Source organism: Nannospalax galili, unplaced genomic scaffold (assembly GCF_000622305.1).
Source record: "Nannospalax galili isolate Female #2095 unplaced genomic scaffold, S.galili_v1.0 scaffold40, whole genome shotgun sequence".
Lineage (NCBI taxonomy): Eukaryota > Metazoa > Chordata > Mammalia > Rodentia > Spalacidae > Nannospalax > Nannospalax galili.
The window spans coordinates 1,585,438-1,592,099 of record NW_008347810.1 but is presented as its reverse complement, the minus strand read 5'-3'; the positions used below and the strand labels follow the sequence as shown (position 1 = coordinate 1,592,099).

The 6,662-nt window shown below is 40.9% G+C and overlaps 1 pseudogene; it reads right to left on the bottom strand.

The window, feature by feature from the left end:
- Positions 1 to 2,581: 2,581 nt before the first annotated feature.
- LOC103743203 lies at positions 2,582 to 3,122 on the bottom strand (annotated as a pseudogene).
- Between the last annotated feature and the right edge of the window lie 3,540 nt (positions 3,123 to 6,662).

The window sequence follows — 6,662 nt, the reverse complement described above, 5'->3', positions numbered from 1 at the left end:
TTCCATGAATTTAGAAATTCATCCACTTCTTTTAGATTTTCAGATTTAATATAGATTTTCAGATTTAATAGAGTACAGTTTTTTTTTTGTATTTTTGAGACAGGGTCACCATATAGCCCAGCAGGCCTGAAGCTCACCATGTAGACCAGGCTGGCCTCAATCGCACAGAGATCTACCGTCCTCTGCCTCCCAAGTGCTAGGATTAAAGGTGTGCATCACCATGACTAGCAAGTATAAGTTTTTAAAGTATTCCCTTGTAATATTCTGGATTTTTTAGTGTCTGTTGTGATTTTTTTCCCCTTTCACCTTGGATTTTGTTAATTTGGTGGTGCTCTTTCTTTCTTTCAGTTAAGTGGGATAGGGGTCTGTCTAACTTGTTTAACTTTTCAAAGATACAGCCCTTAGAAAAGATTCTTTGTATTATTTTCTTTATTAATTTATGCTCTGATTTTTGTTATTTCTTCTCATCTACTATGGTTGGGTTTCATTTATTTTTCTTTTTCCAGAGTTTTGAATTGTACTGTTAAGTCATTTATATGTGATCTTTCTAATTTTTTAATGTAGGCACTTAGAGCTATAAGCTTCTCTCTTAGGACCGCTTTTACAGTGTCCCAGAGGTTTTGTTTTGTTGTATTATCATTTTTACTTAGTTCCAGGAATACTTTTATTTCTTTTTAAATTTCTTCTTTGACCCACTCATCAGTCAAGAGTGTGCTGTTTAATCTCCGTGAGTTCATTTAGTTACTAGAGCTTCTTTTGCTGTTGATTATAAGCTTTATTGTGTTGTGGTCTTATAGAATGCATGGAATTATTTCATTTTTTGGTACTTGCTGAGGTTTGTTTTGTGTCCCAGTATGTTGTCAATTTTAGGAAAACTTGCATGGGCTGCTGAGTAGAAAGTATATTCTTTGGTACTTGGGTGGAATATTCTGTAGATATCTGTTAGGTCCATTTCTTGTAAGATGTCATTTAATTTAGATATCTCTCTGTTTAGTCTTTGTCCAGGCAACCTGTCTATTGGAGATAGTGGGGTATTGAAATCACCAGCTTTTACTGCATTGGGGTTAATATGTGTTTTATAGTTCTTGAGTACTAGTTTTATGAAATTGAGTGCACCATAGTTTGGTGCATATATGTTCATGATTGTAATATCTTTTTGGTCCATTGTTCCTTTGATTAGAATGAAGTGCCTTCTTTATCCCTTCTCATTAGTTTTCATTTGAAGTCTATTTCTGTCAGACATTAGAATTGCAACAGCTGCTGGCTTCTTAGTGCTACTTCCTTGGAATATTTTTTCTATCCTTTCACCCTAAGGTAGTCCTTATCCTTTAAGGGGAGATGAGTTTCTTGAAGACAACAAAGAGATGGATTTTCTCTCTTAATCTACTCTTCTAACCTGTGTCTTTTGACTGGGGAGGCGAGGCCATTGTTATTTAGAGTTATTATTGAAAGGTGTGTATTGGTTACTGTTAATTTGTTTGTGTTCTTAGTCCTATTTTGTGTTTCTGTATACATTGTTTTCTTGCTGTAACCTCTTGGGTATACTCATTCCTGTCTTTTGTGTTTTTTATTGCTTCAAGTATTCTCTTTAGGGCTGGTTTGGCGGAAGTCACACAGTCTTCAGCCAGTCATAGTCTTTCAGCTTATTTGTGTCATGGAAAATTTTCCATTCCCCTTCAACTATAATAGATAGTTTTTCTGGGTATTTGGGGTTGGCATCCATGGTCATTTAGAACTGGGAATACTTTTGCCCAGAATCTCTGGCTTTCATAGTTTGCATTGAAAAGTCAATTGTAATTCTGATGGTTTTTCCTTTATGTGTAACTTGTTTTCTATATCAATTTTCAGTACCCTCTCTTTGTTCTGTACATTTAGTGCTTTTACTATGATATGCTGTGGGGAGTTTCTGTTCTGGTTCTGTTTAAGTGGTTTCTGTTCTGGTTCTGTGCTTCTTGAATCTGTATAGGTATGTCTTTCCTTAAGTAGGGAATTTTTCTTCTATAATCCTGTTCAAGTTCTGGTCAATGCCATTGGCTTGAGATTCTTCTCCCTCTTGTATACCTATGATTTTGTTCCAGGTTTCCTATGTGTTCCACTCCTGTGTTTTAAAAAAGTTTCTAGTCTTTGCTTGAGTCCAGTTCTTCAACTTTGTTGTTCGATCTTGATACTCTATTTTCTGTTTCATTCATTCTACTTTGTGAGATGCCTGTTGTTTCAAATTGGCTAATTGAATTTTTAAATTCCATCTTCCTTTTGGCTTGGGTTTTCTTCAATATTTGTATCTCTTTTGTAAATTCATGTTACAAGTCCTTAATTGTTTTTATTCGGTTGTATATTTGCATTTTCTTGAGCTTCCAGCACACGTTTATGCCTGTCCTCTTTGAATTCTTTGTGTTTTCTTTTCTTTTCTTCCTTTATTTTTCACTATTTAAAAAAAACATTTATTTTCAGTTTATTCAAGGCTTAGGAGGGGCTCTGGGGCATTACAAAGCTGGCTAGTGTCTGGAGAGGTTCTGGTGGAGCTGGGGAGACTGGGTGTGCAAAGCAGAAGATGGCACCCCTTGGAGGGTATGGAGACTTCTCAGTAGTGTTTGAGAGTGAGCCACTCAGAAAGATACTTGTCTAGCACAGACTGAGGCACTCTAGCCTGTGAAGGCTGTAATCCAGCCTGTGAAGGTTGGTCAGGTGGTCACCCATCTTCTTGATGAGTTTCACCTCCTCATCTAGGAAGTGGTTCTCAGGAAGTCACAGAGATGGGGTCTATGAGGGCAGAAACCAGGGTGTGAAGATCCAAGAGGGCCTGGTTCAGATTCTTCTCCAGGGTCACGGTGGCTTCCATGGCCTCCTGGGTTTTACCCTACTCATCTCTGGATGGCTTCTGCACATCCTGGAAGAGCCCACAGTGACTGCACTGGTTTTGCAAGTTGAGTGGCCACTCTGTGCCCTTGCACTTCTCCTCAGCTAATTTTCAGAAGTGGCCCACACCCCGGGGCCATAGCATCCCAGTGAAAGTAGTCTCCCAGGGAGAGCTAGGTTTGTGAGGTCCACAGGTACAGGTTGACCAGGCAGTTGACAGCAGCCTGCATCTCAGTGGAATAATTCTGATTGATCTGGGAGATCATGGCTGATTGGTAATACAGAGATAACTGCAAAGACGACAGTGTTGGTAGGAAAGTTGGTCCTAGATGCGACTACTAGAAAGTCTGGAAGGCAGTTGAAAGTTGAGAGAGTGTATGTCCAAACACTGCTGATGCAAGACGGAGCTCCAGAGACCTCAGTGTACACTGCTCCCTGTCTGTGTTTTCTCTAAATACTTTGATCATGTTTATGATTGTTCTTTCAAATTATGAGATGTGGGGTTCCTCAGGGTGATTCTCACTATAGTACACTTCTGTAGGACCGGTGGGTTTTGTTGGGGACATAGTCTCTTGGTTTTTCATATTATTTGTGTTTCTGCATTGCTGTTTTGGCACATGGATGCTTTTTGTTGGTTTTGTGTCCAATAAGAAATTCGATTCTGCCTTTGTTTGATTGAATTTTGATTCTATTTATGTTGTTGATGTAGCTTGCTTGCTTTTTGCTTAGGGATGAAAAGTTAGTTGGTGTGTGCTCCAGGTTCTTTCAGGGTAGTAGCCTTACCTGTGCAGTTTGTGTGGTAGGTAAGATCAGCAAGGAGGCCAAGGGCAAGACATAGGTAGTGACAACCTGTGGAGTGTCTAACAAAGGAAGCTGCAGAATTGACCCAGTCTGGGTGCAAGGGAGCATGAAACAGTGGGCAGGTCTGGACTAGGAGGATAGCCTAGAGATCTGTGGCAGAAGAGCAGAAGCAGACCTGGGCCCAAGGGTAGCAGGGGGACAGGGTGAGGGTGGGGAGATTGGGGGTTCTCAGACTGCAGGGGAATCAAGACTTGGTGGGCAGGATCTGTGTCAGGCAGATCAGGAGACCAGAGGAAGATGGGGGTGGGGACAGCCTGTGGAGGGTCTAACAAACTACACTAGAGGATTAATCTAGCATGGGTTAGGAAGCTAGTCCAGAAATCTCCAGTTGTTGCTCTTAACTGCTGAGCCAGCTCTCTAGCCCTAAAACTTTTTTCTTAGGCTGGCTGTACTTCACACTGACATCCCTCCTTGGTAGATGTCCGACATCTTCAGTATCCTGGGGTCTCCACTGCAATTTAGGCTTCATCTTCACAGCTTCATGTAATGACTTCTTAGGTTATCTGTGGAGGAATTGCAACCCTTCCAAAATATCACACAAATGGCCTCTAGCCCAGTTCCTGGTAGAGCGCTTATTCCCATTTGAAACCTCATGAGCCAAGTCTCCACTGTATGCTTTTCTGTTAACATTTCTATTTTCCAGGTCCCCACAGGAATGACCGATTAAGCTTTGCTCCCAGGGTTCAATGACTTTTCTGGCCCAAAGTTCCAAACTCTTCCACATTCATTGCACAAAACAGTTCCAAAGGCATAAAAGCCACATGGTCAAGTTTATCATACAAACAACCCCATTCCTCATACCAATTTCTGTCTTAGTTTCATTTCCTGTTGCTATGATAAAACATCCTGGTAAAAGAACCTTAAGCGAAAGGGTTGATTTGGTTCACAATTCCAGGTTTGAGTCCATCCATAATTTCAGGAAATTCAAGGGGGTATTAATGTAAAGCAATCCACAGATTCACAGTCAAGGGCAGAGGCCAATAAATTATGCATGCAGCTACACACACTGTGAGCTGGGAGTTAGTGGTGCCTTTTTCTCAGGTGAGGAAATGGTCTCAGGGATGTTAACTGCTTTCTATAAAAGTCATACATATTGTAAGTCACATAGTCTCTGTCTTGTCTTCTTAGAAATAGATTTATTATACTCTGAGAGGTGAGGAAAATCAAACCATTTCCTCAAATAAGATTATTTTAGTTAACTTCCCAATTTTCTTTGTTCCAATGCTTTATTACCGAGGCTTGGTTAAATGTAGTCAATATATATTTTAATTCCAAATCTGCTGCAAAAAATGCAAAGCAGCATTAGTGTGCTTTCTCAAGAACTGCCAATCTAATCACCATGTCTTTTGTGTAGGAGACAGAAACCATGGCCTGACACGTCCAGATTTCTACTGGTGTTATCTCCGTCAACATACAGCTGCAAATCAGCAGCTACAGACAGCCTTGCTTAGTGAGACTTAATGTCCCCTTCAATAAGGGAAAACTCAGCACACGATGATGAGACAAGTCAGCACATTTTTCTGTTAAGATTCTGGATGCTGGAGAGTAGGATCACTTCTGAAACTGAACAGCTGGGTGGTAGCTCTCCCTTCATGGGAGAGTCCACTTCTTTTTTGTCAAGAAAAGTTTTAGTTAGGTTTTGGTTTCGTGTAGATAATCTGGGTCACTTCAGATTATCTGCATTGGATCTAGAAATGAGTCCTAAGGTCCTTTAAGGGCCTATGTCAAGGAGAAGTTGAGGACCAGGTTCCTTATAACACCTGATGCCATAAGATTGTTATGATGTTGATTTTCTTTTCTTTTATAGTCAATGTCTTGCTATGCACCAAGACGCTCAAACCTTTCTTCTTCCTGCTTCAGCCTCTTATGTGCTAGGGTTATAGACATGTAACGCCAGACTTTATGACTGTTCTGATTATGAGTCAAAGCTTTGGATGGGTCCGAGTCATTGAAGCCAGTGTGAAATGGTCAACGCCAGACTTTATGACTGTTCTGATTATGAGTCAAAGCTTTGGATGGGTCTGAGTCATTGAAGCCAGTGTGAAATGGTCTAAAATCTAAATGCGGTCATTGTGTTTTGGGAACTACTGTTTCTTTGTTCTATTCACAGTTAGGGAAACAGGGACCTACATACCCTACTGCTTACTTTGGCATGTTCTCAGTTTCTGAGCTCCTTTTTTCTTTCTTTCTTTCTCTCTTTTTTTCTTTCTTTCTTTCTTTCTTCTTTCTTTTTCTTTCTTTTAATTTTTTTAAAAAGCTTCTTTAATAAATGATGACAGGTATATTTGTCTGTAAATATAAGGATACATATTGAACATACAGTAAGAAATTACATTTGTCTAGGGATGTGACAGATGTAGGGTTATCTTTAGGATCTGTGACCTCTCCAGCCATGTGTATTTGGCTGTGCTTACAGTACCTCACATGAGTTCCCACCCACTGAGCAGGCTTTAAGTCCAATTAGATAGCTATTGATTATCCCCAAGATAAAAGTGCCATACCCATAGAAATAGTTGAGTTTGCTGTGCAGGTCACTGTTAGTGTTGTTCATTGCTGGTGTTGGACCACTGACTGATTTTTCTCCCTTACTAGCTTGCACAGTAATCCTCTGAAACTATGAGAGCTAATTTTCAGGGAAGAGGCTTCCAGGTCAGTTCCAGCTCCAGTGTTCCAAGTCCTGTGTTGGAAGCATGTTCTGTCTTCAGCAACAGGGTCTTGCCTTCAAGTTCTGGGAGTGTGGGAAGCAGGCGCGGCCGAGTCAGCCAAAGATGGTGCCCTGGCTGACCGCCAAGCCTCGCTATCCTCGCTTGTTACTCCAGAACGCACAAGCGCAATGCACCTGATCATGCGCCACCTGCCTGATCTATGACATCCTCGAGCGTGGTCTGACTGTGTGGACCAATGAATTGTCTCCACCGCTGTATGCTGCGTGCGTGCATGGTTAT